Source organism: Carettochelys insculpta, chromosome 23 (assembly GCF_033958435.1).
Source record: "Carettochelys insculpta isolate YL-2023 chromosome 23, ASM3395843v1, whole genome shotgun sequence".
Lineage (NCBI taxonomy): Eukaryota > Metazoa > Chordata > Testudines > Carettochelyidae > Carettochelys > Carettochelys insculpta.
In genome coordinates, this window is record NC_134159.1 from 13,287,065 (window position 1) to 13,300,979 (window position 13,915).

Genomic DNA, 13,915 nt, shown 5'->3' on the forward strand with positions numbered 1-13,915 from the left:
TTAAAGGGATCAGAAATACTTTTGGGGACTTCCTTCCTGCACAGTCCAATGCACGTTGACATCAGTGAACTACTTGTATGCAAAGGGAACCAGATATGTCAACATTTCCAGGATTGGGGCCAATGTTCCCTCTATTTTTTTTCCATCCATGTGCAGAATAAATTTTGTTATGTGCACCAGCCAGTACAGAAACACATGCTGCTAGCTGGGGGAGGCTGTGGACATTGCTAATCAGCTGGGAAACAATTGAATCTCTCCTGGCCAGCCACCCAAGTGCTTGGTTTACAGGGCACACTGATCCGGTCTCTTTGTTTTCCTCTGTCAGTTCTGTAGGGTGCTTGTATTGCCTAGAAAATCTTCTTCTGAGGGAAGAAAATGGTCATGTATGTCCAAAAGCCAAGCTTTAAACGTCAGTGTCATGAGTATTAACATCTTTCTTACAGAATCTCCAATGGGATTAGACCAGATGAATTATTTAATAATCATTGATGGATTAATTTATAAACCATACAGAACTCCTGAGCCTGCAAATTCTTACATCCATGAATAGCTCCATTGAACTCAGTAGGCAAGTAGCATGAAGCCACATGGAAATCTTTGCTGAGTTAATTAAGGCCTCGATCCTGCAGACACCACTGCATGTGAGTAGTTTAATATGTAGGATTATTCCTACTTAACTCCGTAGTGAATTAGTCATCTGAATGCATAACTGTTTGCAGGACTGGGGCCATTAATGGACTTGGTGGCTTTACTCAGGCTCTTAAAGTTAAGCATAAGGGTAAGTCTGCAGGGTCATGACCTAAATGAGGGAGGGGACATAGCATCTGAGCTCAATTAACTTATTTTTATTTATTCCATTTTTACAACTGTTGTGGTCAAAGTTGGCCCAGGCTAAACTGTTTAAAATGAATTTAAAAAATTGTCTTGGGCTGGAAAGGTAGATGAAAATTTCTGCCTCTTACCATCTACTGTGCAGACAGGGTCCCTCCAGAATCTTGGTCTGGATTCTCACTGCAGGGATTACAAGATTAGGATCCTAGCTCAATGAAATACAACGGAATGAAATGAAATCTCCCCTTTCTTAGAAGCATCGGGTTTTGGCCACTCCCAGAGCAGGGTACTGGGTTTGGACCAAAGAGCAGATCCAAGGTGGCAGGTTACATTAAAGTTCTGTCCAAAGCAAATGTTTTACAGCCACTTTATAAATTCCTGAGAATTTGGGTTTACAGCTGAAATGCCCACAGGCCATTCAAACTCACTGGCATTCTGACCAGACACCATAGAGTATACCCCAGGATTGCATAGGAGTGGAGTGTGTGCCCAGGGTTGGATTTTAGTGGTGGTCTGATGCATGGATTGGGTCTCTGAGTATGGATTTTGGTACTGCCCAGAGCTGCCCAGAGAGGAGGTGGGATCCTCAGAACACCAGAAAGGGGCATTGCCTCTCATAGCAGCTTTGTGCTGATGTCGGTGATTGTAGCCATGAGAGTTCCCATCCAGAATCCATCACCTTTCCCCCTGGAGCCTGAAGGACTCTGTTTATCTGTAGGTCTGGCAGGCAGACTTCTCCCTGCTGCCCCTCCAATGACCTTAACCTGCCCTGGAGGAGTCACTCCTTGTGGGGGTCAGAGATAATTCATGTAGTGTCCATGCTGCGCCTTTCAGGATGGTGACTGCAGGTATGACAAATGGTGTGGGGTCAGGTGGCACGTTAACCCCAAGGAACTCAGCTGAGGAGATGGGCTTTGTTTTATGTGCAGTTTGCAGAGCAGTTCTAGCCCCTTGTTGTCTTGGAATGCACAGCTAGTCTCTCAGGAGATCTACGTGTTTCCCTGGTTCACTAGAGCAGAGGGAGCAAACTTTGTCCCTGCGATTAGCAGCCCCCTTCCACCCCCCAGACAGCCCTGGAAATGAGTGGTGATCTCTCAGAAGTGATACACTGCACTGCCCCAGTGGCAGTGGATGAAGCTGTGGGGGTAGGGGGGTATGTGGAAAAGATTAGAGGTCTGGAGTGAGATTTTAAAAATCTCAGTGAAACACACACGCCCCATGTGCGGGAGCCAGGTTACAGGGGCTTCTTGCTGCCCCACTGTGCACACTGCCCCCAGGCTCGCTGTCATGTGGCGGGCGGGGGAGATCTCTATAGCAACAGTACGGGCAGGGCAGGTGCAGTCCTGAGTGCAGGTTACCTGAGCGCAGCCAGACGGCATGGGAAGGGGGGCAGAGGAGGCAGCTCCACTGCCCAGCAAGCGTCAACGCAAGGGCAGCTGGGGAACTCGTGGGGCGAGGCTGCGCCTGGGGCTTTGTCCATGCGTGGGACAGGAGCAGGGTCAGAAGCTGGGCTGTGGAACAGGGTGGGCAGCACTCGTGGCGCACATGCCCCCTGGCTCACAGGGGAAGTGGCCTAATGCTAGTGAGAGTGGCTGGGGCACGTGCCTCGCTTGTCCTCCCGCCCGCAGGCCTGGCTTTGTCCCTTGCTAATAACATTGCAGTTGCAGAGGCTGCACGGGGAGGGACTTTTCTGCGCCCCCTCCCCCCCATGAAATCTTCCATGCCTCCCCCCCACTTTGCACACCCCCATGTAGAGACAGAAAGAAGGTTGAGAAGTATTTGCAGTTCTGTACAATTTATTAGCACGATGGATAACCTATTGATCAGCGGCTTCGAATCGCCGCTTTTTCCCCCAGAGGTTTATCATGTGGCAGTGAAATTTTCTGAGACTTGGCAAGCACAGGCCCATCTTGGGAGCTAACCTTTTCTTTCCTTTTCTAAAAGAGAGATTTCTAAATGATCTTCTTGGATCTTTTCCCTCCCCCAGCTCGAGTTATAGTTCCTGGCAATGCTTGACAGTGAGCAATGGCTCACAACGAGCCTGAGCTCTGCCTTTATTTTATTTTATTTTAACCAGCAGGAGCTATGTCCCAGCATCTTTCTGGAATTTCTCATGGTTTCATTTGAGCAAGAAATCGAATGAAAGATAATTCAGGGACCTAAGCAGAAATATCTGCAGTGATGTCTCCTGTGCTAGGGGGAAATCCACCTCATCATGAAGAGCTTATGCACATTCATTTACTGTATTAAGGGTTAATCTGCACACACCAGTGTAATGCTTTATCTGTATTAGTTAAAATGGTATGATCCCTTTGCATGGACACACTCAGGGCTAATGTATATTGGTTTTCACCACTTTACAGGGATTTTACTGAGCCCATATAACTATAGGTTGAACCTCTCTAATCTGGCACTCTTGTCCAGCAACATCCCTAATACAGCGTGCTTTTAAGTAGCTGGATCACCACTTATGGGCGTGACCAAGTTTCCTGCGGTCCCATAATGTTTGTTTTCAGCCATCCGTCGAGGCTCTCAGTGTTCTGTGCCGTTATATAGTTGTAATTTACCCCAAATGTCTTATAAGAGTCAAGTACGCAGTGGAAGTGTTGGTAATGTGCTAGACAATATTGACCTCCTGTGGTCCTGCAAATTCTCTTATTCAGCACTGGTCAGGTCCTGAGGGTGCTGGATGAGAGAGGTTCAACTTATATTGTCGTCATTGCTCCCTGTAAGCTGAGTGCTTGGGTAGCCACCCAGGAGAGATTCAGGTGCCACCCAGTTGATTAGCAAAACGCTTACAGCAGTGGTGCACATCTGCACATGCCTCAGTGGACATAACAAATTTATTTTGCACATGAATGAAAAAAATTAGACCATTGATTGTGGTAATCACACCTCTAGCCAGATAGTTATACCAGTGCCAAAGCTGTTTATAGACTAGCTGTAAGAGGCAAGTCTAGGGGAGTTTCCTAGCTGCAGAGGTTTGCAATTGAACTGATACAGTCTTACTGAGCAAGGGAGAATGGAGGATTCCAGGGACCACTTGCAGGGTATGCACTCATGGCATGCTGTAGACTTCACCACCAATGGGAGAGTCTCTGTACGGCTGGGCACCTGGGCCAGTGGAATGTGGAATATGCGTGGGCTGGAGAGGTGAGGCTTCAGAATTTATTACTGTGAAGAGCTTCTAGTCCATATTCCCAGTAAGGAGGCCACATTGGCAGCAGAGGGTCCCAGAGGCATGTACAACCTTGTGTAGGCCTTTTGTACTGAGCTGGTGAAGCATGAAACCCCCAGCCCTTTCTTAGGCAAACCTTCTACTGAAGGTAAAAAGTGTCTCACCTGGATGAGGGCTGCATTGTCAGGGCCCTGCATCCCCCTGCGTGCAGGGCAGCAACGTTAGACTTCCCAGTTTATCTCAGTCCCACTTGAATTACTTGTTAGTGCACACTACCCCAGCCAGCAAGATTCTTATGTTGGGGTGTGCTCAGGCGACACATTGTAAGGTTTGCCTGCTTTAGGATGGCAGGCACAGGCACCAAACAGCCTTTTTGTGCTTCTCTAATTCCAACCATCTTAAGCTTTATTAATAATATGTTGCAAGCAACCGGCCCACAATATGGATTAGCCCCCTTTTGCCCTTTAAAAAGAGGTGAATAAAATGTAAAGGGCAGAATAATGTTATTTGAAAATTGGTTACTGTGCACCTGAAATAATGTTTTTATGGTGGCCATTAATCCAGTAGCCATATGAGCTTGAGACAGGCCTGACTCTTAAGTCCTGCTTCAAACACCTTCATATCTCCAGAGGCAAAAGAATTGAGGTCCAAAGCCAAATTCCATAACGTCTCTAATGGCCGGACCAAAACTTCTGACCTAAGCACCCTACTAAATCTACTTTAGAACTGTGCATCTTGGGCTTCACATATAAGCTCTTTGGGGCCAGGACTGTGGGCCTGATTATGTTCTTTTTCCTTTGTGGATTAATTTACAGTTGTGCAAAGTAAGGCCTGGTCGACACTACATGGTACTGTTGGTCTACTTCAGCAACTCTGTTTGCCAAGATACCATTGCATCTTGTGTGTGGTAAGGTCAGGAGGGGTGCTGTCCTGTCAGTGCTAGCTACTTTTCTCATTTTGGGGGAGTACCAGTGTCCATAGGAGCGAGCTCAGAGATCGATTTATCATGTGGACCTCAGACATAATAAATTGCTGGCCACTGGATCAATCCCCAGCTTAGTGTAGACATGCCCTGTATGTCAGATGCCACACTTCTGCATAACTCTAAAGAGCTAATGTGTAACAAAGAGCTTGGCCACAAGGAATCAGCCCTGTGTTTGCCTATATATCTTTATAGTGCCCAGTATGTTACAGACTCCTGAATGAAAAAGATCCCTCAGGTCAGGACAGGAGAGCAGCCATGATGACTGGATATACATGATACCATTTATTAAAAGGCATGAAGTATTTACCAAGTGCCTATTGCCAAATATCACTTCAATATATTTGCAGACCTTCGCAGTATCCTGGTAACCGCCAGGCCTTCTGTTCTGCGTGCTTGTCTAAGAGACAGTTTACGCATGCATGGATGCATGTGTGTATGAACAGAGGTCTGAATGTTCCTGCCTTTTGTTTTTAGTTCTAGTGTAAAACAAAAAGTTTAAGACAAAAATAGACAACTGGGTTATGTGGCTGCTGATTCGAGATGCCTTAGTTTTTGAGAGCTCACCCTCAGACAGAAACGGACTTTAGTTGGCGCTGAGCCCCAGCGTAAGCTGAGCACTCGCTCGGCCGCCCAGAAGAAATTCAAATGCTCACCAGCTGATTAGCAGAGTGCCCACAGCCAGCAGCATGTGTTTCTATCGGTGGTGCACATCTACGCATGGTTTGAGGCATATAAGAAAATGTGTTCCATGCATGGCTGGAAAAAAATTAGAGGAAATGTTGCTGAGTGCTGACTGCTCCTAGAGAAGTTAATAAAGACCTGTGGGTGCTCAGCCTCTGTGAGAATCAAATGTCAGTTAAGTTCTCATGGTAAGTGGCCCCATTTGAGAATTTGATTGCATTCTGAAGGAAATTATTTTAAAGTAGCCCCTCCCCCAGTTCTTAGCTATTGCATAACACATGAGGCCAAATGCTTCCCCGGTGGGTATAAATCCCATTAACATTAACATCCACTTATGGACCATGTCCAGCTCTAGTATGATGTTCAGCCTCCTCCACTTTTCCGAACCCCAGGGTTCTGATAACAATGGAAAATTTACGCCTTCACTTTCAGAGGATGGTCAGATTGTTCTTACCCTGATACATTTATTTTGGGGGTTGCCACATTAGTTTTTCCTGCAGGACATACTTGTGGGAATCCCCCCACCATGCTGAAATATATGACTTGGTGACATGGAGTGAAACACTATCTCTTTGTGATGCATTGTGATAGCATTGAAATGAAACGTAATTGCTTGATTTACAATAAGGGTTTCCTGTCGCAAGATGATTTCCAGGAAGGTAAATTTTGAAAGAGGGGCCACCCTGGTAAATGAATTAGATTTTTTTTTCAAATGCCTTGTTGAAATGTGAAAAGCCCTTTATCATATAAAGGACATATTTTATAAGATGCCTGAAAATAAACCCAATGAGAGGGCATCTCCTGTGAGAGCCCTTGACAGGTCTAACGATGTGGTAGATTAAAGCAGTGTTTCAGTCTTAACTCTGAGTTCTCTGGGTTATGTGGGATTAAATCAGACATCCTCACAGATGCTAAGGGGAAAACAGAAAGAGAGGAGAACAAAACTCCGACCCACCCAAAGGTGAAGGTAACTTAAAATGTCATACAGGTCCTGTCCAGTGGCAACCCAGGTCCCTGACAGCTCTTTAAACAGCTCCCTACTGGCTTTTGCTGCAACTCATCCAGCTCTTGCCAGAACTGCGCACCAGGGTGCATGCACTTACTTTCCTCTCTGCACCCATCTCATTCCAGCAAACAGGGTGAGGTAGAAAGGGAAGAAATGTTTGTACCAAGTTCATCCCTGGTATGACCCCACTGATTTCCATGGGGCTGCACCAAGTGTGAATTTTGCCCACAGAACAAAACGGAATCAGTCTATGATTGTCTGTCTGTCTGTATTATTGCCTTGTCTAGAAGCCCTAGTCATGGACCAGGATCCTATTGTGCTCATGTAGCCACAAAGTGCTCGTGTGCAGTGTTGTTGTAAGCTGCATACTCGTGAGGCCACTCAGGAGAGATTCAAATGCTGCCCATCTGGTTAGTAGAGCTCCCACAGCTAGGTTTGTGTTTCTCCTCGTGGTGCACATTTGCATACGCCATGATGCATGTAACAAAATTTATGCTGCACGACGATGGAAAAAAATTCACACATGGGTGGAAAAGATTAGAGGAACATTGGATATGTCTGATGTGGTAGTAGACCAACTTGGATGGACCTGTGAAACCAACTTGTCATAGACTTCAAGCTCAGAAGGGACCACCATGTACATCTCATCTGACCTACTGCACGTTGCAGGCCAGAGAACCTTGCCCATCCATGCTTGTAACTGAATGGTGAAGGACTGTTTTGTTGTATTTCTGGGGGTGCAGGAATACGTGGGATAGTCCAGGAATTTAACTAATCTATTCTAATCCAGTCTCCACCCTCTGGCAGATATGGATCCAGTGCTGGGGACTTACCTGATTGTGAGATGGGGACATCATCCTGCAACTATTTGGCACCCTTTTGCAATGCCATTTCCTGCTGTCGGGTATCATGCTTTCCTGCTCTGGGCAGAGGATGGCTTTGTATGGCTTTTTTTAGTTTAGTCTCCTGTGGGCTGTAACAGTTCAATGTCTTTTTCAGTTGTTGGGTTTATTGTGTGTGTGGTCACAGGCAACAGCTTCCTCCAGGCTGGGTGCAGGTGTGCGTAACTGCCCACTGCTCTCCAGACCTCACCTTGTTTCTTTCTCCATTACTGTCCCACCTCTTCCCCACCCTCCTTCCCCCAAGCCTCCACCCCACCCCAGCTCATTTCTTTCCACCCAGCTTGGCCCTGGAGCATGCCTCACCCCCAATATTCCCTCATCCTCAGCACCTCCTATATACCAGAAAACAGCTGATCGCTGCAGCATGATCCGCTGTTGTGGATGTAGACGCCTGCAGCTCATTTTTGCAGATACGGTTTTGGATACATGTTGAATAGTAACAGAGAGATAGCAGTATTAGTCTATGGGACTGCTTTTTTGTTTTGATAGTTCTGGATACAGATTTTGTATCTGGAACTGCGCAAATTTGTGGACATCCACATGATATCCTCAAATCATTTTTGTGGATTCGGATACAGATTTTGTATCCATGTAGAACTCTGTTGGTCAGTGGGATGGCTGGTGGATGGGAATCGCTGTGGGGAGAGGGAAGTAGCAGGCTGCCAATGGATATTAAGCACCCATTAATTTTTTTTCTGTGGGTGCATGGTGGCAGAGTTGGCATGCAGGAAGTCAGACTAGATTGAAGTGGGCAATAAAATGGCAGCAGTTCACCTGCGTTAGTCCCTGGCAGGCTGCCACAACTTTATTTATTTGCACCTTTGCAGGTACAGGCAGTTACAGCTCCTGTTGGCTGCAGATTGTTCTTCCTGGCCAATGAGAGCTGCAGAGAGCAGTATGGACTGGTACCCTGCCTTCCACAGCTCCAACTGGCCAAGGACAGAGATAGGAGCCACAACAGGAGCAACAATCACCTGTACTTGCAGAAGTGCAATTAAATACAGTGGTGGCGGTCTGCCAAGGGCTTACCTGGGAAACTGGATCCAGCTTGCGGGATGGTATTTGCCCACCCCTGGATGAAAGGATCTGGTGGATCTTTCTGGTTTTCAGCTCTAAGGTCGGTTTACACTAGGAGGTAAAATTGATTTTAGATATGCAAATGCAGATATGAGAATCGTGTAGCTGGAGTCGACTTCTCTAAAATAGATTTTTGTCCCCATCCACACAGCCGGATGTCAATAGGAGAATTTCTCCCACTGACGTCTCTTACGCCTCGCGACTGCTAGGAAGACCACAGTCGACGGCAGTGCCATGACCGTTAGATTTAGTGCAGCCTCACTAGGTGTGCTAAATCAAACCTTGGAAGATGACTGCCAGAAGATCGATCCTCCCATAAGTGCAGACCTACCTTAAGACTATGAGTTGGGAAGCTGATTGTGTGCTTGATTCCGATCCCTAGATCATAATCTTTCCTGGACTATGTGTGTTGATTGCTTTGTGCCAACTTTTGGTATTTTGTCATAAGTCCATGTTAACTATTATTCTCGTTGAAGCCCCAGCTCCTGGAATCAAGTGGGCATGTGATAATTTGTTGCTTTGTTCTTAAAAAGTGCTTTTCTAGCCCATGTGGCAGTGGGGCAAACCTCAAAATGTGATTCCGATGTGTACCCCAACATCTCACAGTAGAAGCCCATAATGTAAAAACAATAGATTTCCTGTTCTTTTTAATCGCATAAACCAATCTCGTGATTTTTGGTGAGCCTGACTCAGGGTTTTTAATATTTGGGGTTGGCAATACTGCATAGGTGATACAGTCACCACACTAACTCAAAGGCATGTTGCTTTGTCTAGACTGGATTTTCAAAATGTTCATTAACGTGCTAACGATCCATGTACATGCGCGCACACACACACACACAATGCCTGCATGTGAATGCAAGGTTTTGCATTCTGGCTCTGTGTTTAGTATTGCTCTGGTTGTGTGGTGTATGTAGTTGTTGCTCTCCTTGGCTCAGTGTGTAGTGGTGTTTTGGGTCTTGCTCTGTGTGTGTTTGTTGCGCTGGATATGGTTGGGTGTTGAGCTATGGTGTTTGTCCCTTGAATGTGGTGGTGTTGCTGTGTATATGGTCGTTTCGTTGCTGTCTCTGGTTGTGATGGTGTTCCTTGTTGCTTTCTCTTGCTGTCTGGGTGCAGTTGTAGCTCTGGGTGCAGCTGCTGGTGTGGCTGTGTGTGGTGTGGGTGTAGCATTGTTGCTGTATATGATGTGGTTGGGTAATGATGGTGATGCTGCTGTGTGTGTTGGTGCTCTGTGTGTAGTATGATTGTTGCCCTCTATGTAATTGTGGTCTGGTGGTCGTGGTGGTATGTGTGATGGTGGGGCTGGTGTGTGGTGATGTGAGTTTTTGCTGTGTGTATAGTTGTGACTGTCTGGGCTGATCATTATTGGGTGGTGGGTCGTACTATGTGTGTAATTGTTGCACTGTGTGGAGTGTGTTGCTCTGTATGGTGGTGGTTGCTGTGTGCGTTGTGGTGTAATTGTTGCTGTGTGTGGTGGTGATGTTGCTGCTGTGTGCAGTTGTTGCTTAGTGTGTAGTGGTTAGTGTGCATGTGGTGGGTGCTCTGTGGTGGTGGTGGTTACTGTGAAGTTGGTGTGTGTGGTGGTGGTGTTGCTGCTGTGTGATGTTGCTCTGTGTGGTAATTGGTGTGGGTGCTATTGTTGCTGCTCAGTGTGTTATTGTGGTGCTCTGTGTGTGGTCATTACTCTGTGGGTGTTAGTGGTGTTGCTGTGTGTGTAGTTTTTGCTCTGACGTTGCTCTGTATATGGCAGTTGGTGTGCATGGTGTAGTTGCACAGTGTGGTGGTGGTGGTGTGTGGGTAGTTGTTGCTCTGTGGTGATGTGACAAAGTTGGTGTGTGTAGTTGTTGCTCTGTATGTGTGGTAGTTGGTGTGTATGGTGTCGTGGTCGCTCAGTGTTGTGGTGGTAGTGGTGATGTGTATGTGGTTGTTGCTCTGTCGGTGGTGTGTGTGTAGTGGTGGTTTGCGTATAGCTGCTGTGATGCTGCTCTGTGTATGGTGTGGTTGTTGCCCAGTGTGTTGTGGTGCTTGCGCTCACTGCGTGGTTGTTGTGTGTGTCGTGGTTTTCTTGCTCCGTGTGTGTTGCTGGCTCTCTGTAGGTTGTGTGTGTGGTGGGGTTGCTCTGTAGGTGGTGTGGCAGAGTTGGTGTGTGTATGTTGATGTTGCCATGATGTTGCTCTGTCTGTGTGTGGTATGGTGGTTGCTCAATGTGCTGCTGTTGCTCTGTGGCGTGTGTGCGTGTGTAGTGTTCCTGTCATGTTCTGTGTGTGGTGTGGTTGCTCAGTAGGAGTGGTGGTGGTGCTGTGTGTGTGTGTGTGTGTGTGTGTGTGTGTGTCTCTCTCTCTCTCTCTCTCTCACTCCCTGGGAAGGAGGAGTTGCCCTTTTAAGTCTCCGTCCGGCATGGCCCCTTTAAGTCCCAGCCGCCGCCGTCTGGCCCCGGCGCTCCCCTAGCGCGTAGGCGGCTGCAGGGCGAGCCCGGCCCCGCTGGGCTGCAGCGCCCTGGGGGAGGCGGCAGCCGGGGCGGCCTCGCTAATTGAGACGTGTCGGCGGCCGCGCTTCTAGCGCGGCTCCGACCGCGGGGGCGGGCCAGGTTCCTGCCGCGGGGCGCGGCACCAGGCGGGGAGCCCCGCTCCGGACCCTGCGCTGCGGCCGAACCGGAGCGCTTGTCCCCGGGTCGGGTTCCTGCGCTCCATGCTGGCTGCTTCTGTTCCCGGAGCACGCTGCGGTGCGCAGCCAGGCCGGATCCTGCGCTCGGTGCTGGCTGTGGCTGTTGCCCGAGCGGGGAGGGAGCCTAGACCGTGACTCGGTTCCGACAGTGGTCGTTCCTGAACCTCGCCTTGCAAAGAGCGGCTCTGTCCCCTGAACTGAACCGGACCAGACCTGGTCGTGCTTGGCAGATGGGGCGGATTCTGCCCCTGCAACACCATCTTCTTTTTCTGGGGCGGGGAAACAGTATATCCCTGCTCCCAGCTAGGGTCCGTGGCCCCCACATATGGTTCCATCCCATTGCACCAAAGGCCAGAATTACCCCTCACCTCCCAGAGGTGCAGCTGCGTTGAGATCAGTCCTGGGCCATGGTACATTGTGCCCAAGCTCAAGCTCCTAACGTCACGCCGCAGGCTTGGCCCCTGTTTACTTTCCAGGCCCTCTTAAAGTGAGGGGGTTTAGCTGGGAAGAAGATGCTCTTAATATAGCTTCACATTTTTAGCATTAATCTGTGCCTCAAACCACTCCTAGGTCCTTCAGGAATTAGGAATAGACATTTCCCCCATATAGGTTGTAGAAAGGTGCATGTAGATTATTCTATTATGCAGTTGTGCATCTGATTTGTTATGTTGTGTAGCTATGAAATACAGTTTTGATTTGTTTAAAGCCCTCTCCCTGCGAAAAAAGAAGGAAAAACCCTCTTACTTGGTCTGCCTTCTTCCGTAGCCAGAGTGAGGGGAGTTACAGCCCACCCCAAAAGATCTGTGTGTAAGGCAGGGGTGGGGAACCTATCGCCCTTGGGCCAAAAGTGGCTTGTCTGGGTCCAGCCCATGAGGCTCAGGGCTCGGCCTTCCCCCCCAACCCCGAAGTGGGGAACCTAGGCTGGCACTCCAACCCCATGTGCCCCCTGCAAGACTGGAGCCACTAGTGTCAGCTCCCTGTTGTGCAGAGGTGGGGAGGGGACCCTGAGCCTCACAGGCCAGAGCCAGGCAAGCCATGGCTAGATCGCGCCTGCAGACTCTGCCTAGCCGGGGGTGAAGCACTTTCTCATTCAGGGGCCACAGCAGTAAGGTGTTTTTTTTTTAAATTTGTGTTTTTGTTTTGCTTCTCACATTTATGTGGCCCCTGACCAAAGTTCCTCTCGGTCAGGGGCCCCCCAAACAAGAAAAGACTCCCCACCCCGGTGTAAGGGGTGCTTGTTGAATGGCAGCACTTCTTACAGAGAATGGTTACATGGGAGCAGGGAGGAGGGATAGTTAAAGGCCTGGCCTCTCGTTATGCTATGTATAAAATTCAGTAGCTGCAAACTTTTTTCAAAAAAGTACGTCTTGGAGGGGGTGTTAAAGGTGCTCTGCATCCTGAGCAGGGCAACCGGGAAGGTTTTTCTTTCCTGCTCTGCTCTGGAATAGTAAAAGCATTAGGGGAAGGTGGATGGGCTCTGTGCTGGCTAATGGAAGCATGGGGTTGTGGCTTTGGTTTAACCCTTGGAATGGCATGCGGGCTGGTTTCTCTTTTCCAGCTGCCAGACTAGTTTAGGGGTTTCCTGGGCATTGGATGAGCTGAGTGCTGGTTATTTTACTAGGGTTTGGGACCTGCTGTCAAGATGATGCACAGGGAGGCTGTGAGGAAGACCCAGGGTTGGGATTAACTTTTGGCTTCCTGGTTTCTGGCCTGGTAAATGGGGCAGAGGAGGGGTGTGGGGTGTCATGTTCCAGCCAGGGTGGGAATGAAGGTGGTGATGAGAGTTTCAACTTTTATCCAGGGTTCAGAGAGCCCCCACTGACCCGGGTGAAGAGGTAGGTGTTGAACACTTATGAAAATCAGGTGGTTTGTAAGTGTTTAATTTTGGGTATAGGGGACTAAATGGTGCCCACGTTTGAAAATTATGGCCTGAGTGGCCCTTTCCCTCGAGGTCCTGATGAGTCCGCAGCAGACCTGAGACTTGAATGCAAGAGTCTTGACCCATTAGTGCAGTGCTTCTCAACCTGTCTGCCATTGAGAGCCACACGTGCAGCTCTCTGTGGCGATGGGGATCGTAAGTCGATTGCAGATATGCAATTCTAGCTATGGCTGTGTAACTAAATTGGTGTATCTGGAATCGACTTATGTGGCTGTAACCTCACTGAAGGCTAAGGGGAGGGTTTCTCCCATCAGCCTCACTTACTCTTTGAGAGAGGTGAGGAGTGCAGGGATTGACTGCCAACTCCAATAGGCTGATTTTGTCCGTACCTACTGGATGTGCGAAATCAAACTCTGGAAGATTGACCCTGAGCAGGTCGATCTTCTGGGCTAGTGTAGACATAGCCTAAGCGTTATGTGAACCACATCCACACGATACATAGTATATATTATCTGTGTAGCTCTGTAGGTGCCTCCTGAGCTGCATTTCTGTGTTGATTGGGCAGCAAGTGGGCTGAAAGTAGATAACTACTGCTGGAGTCACTTGTCTCAGGCTGCAGGCGCAGAATCATGGAGTTATAACTTTGGGAACACCAGTGTTATCACATAGAATAGTCTCAGAGAGGTAGCTCTTTTAGTCTGTATCATCACAA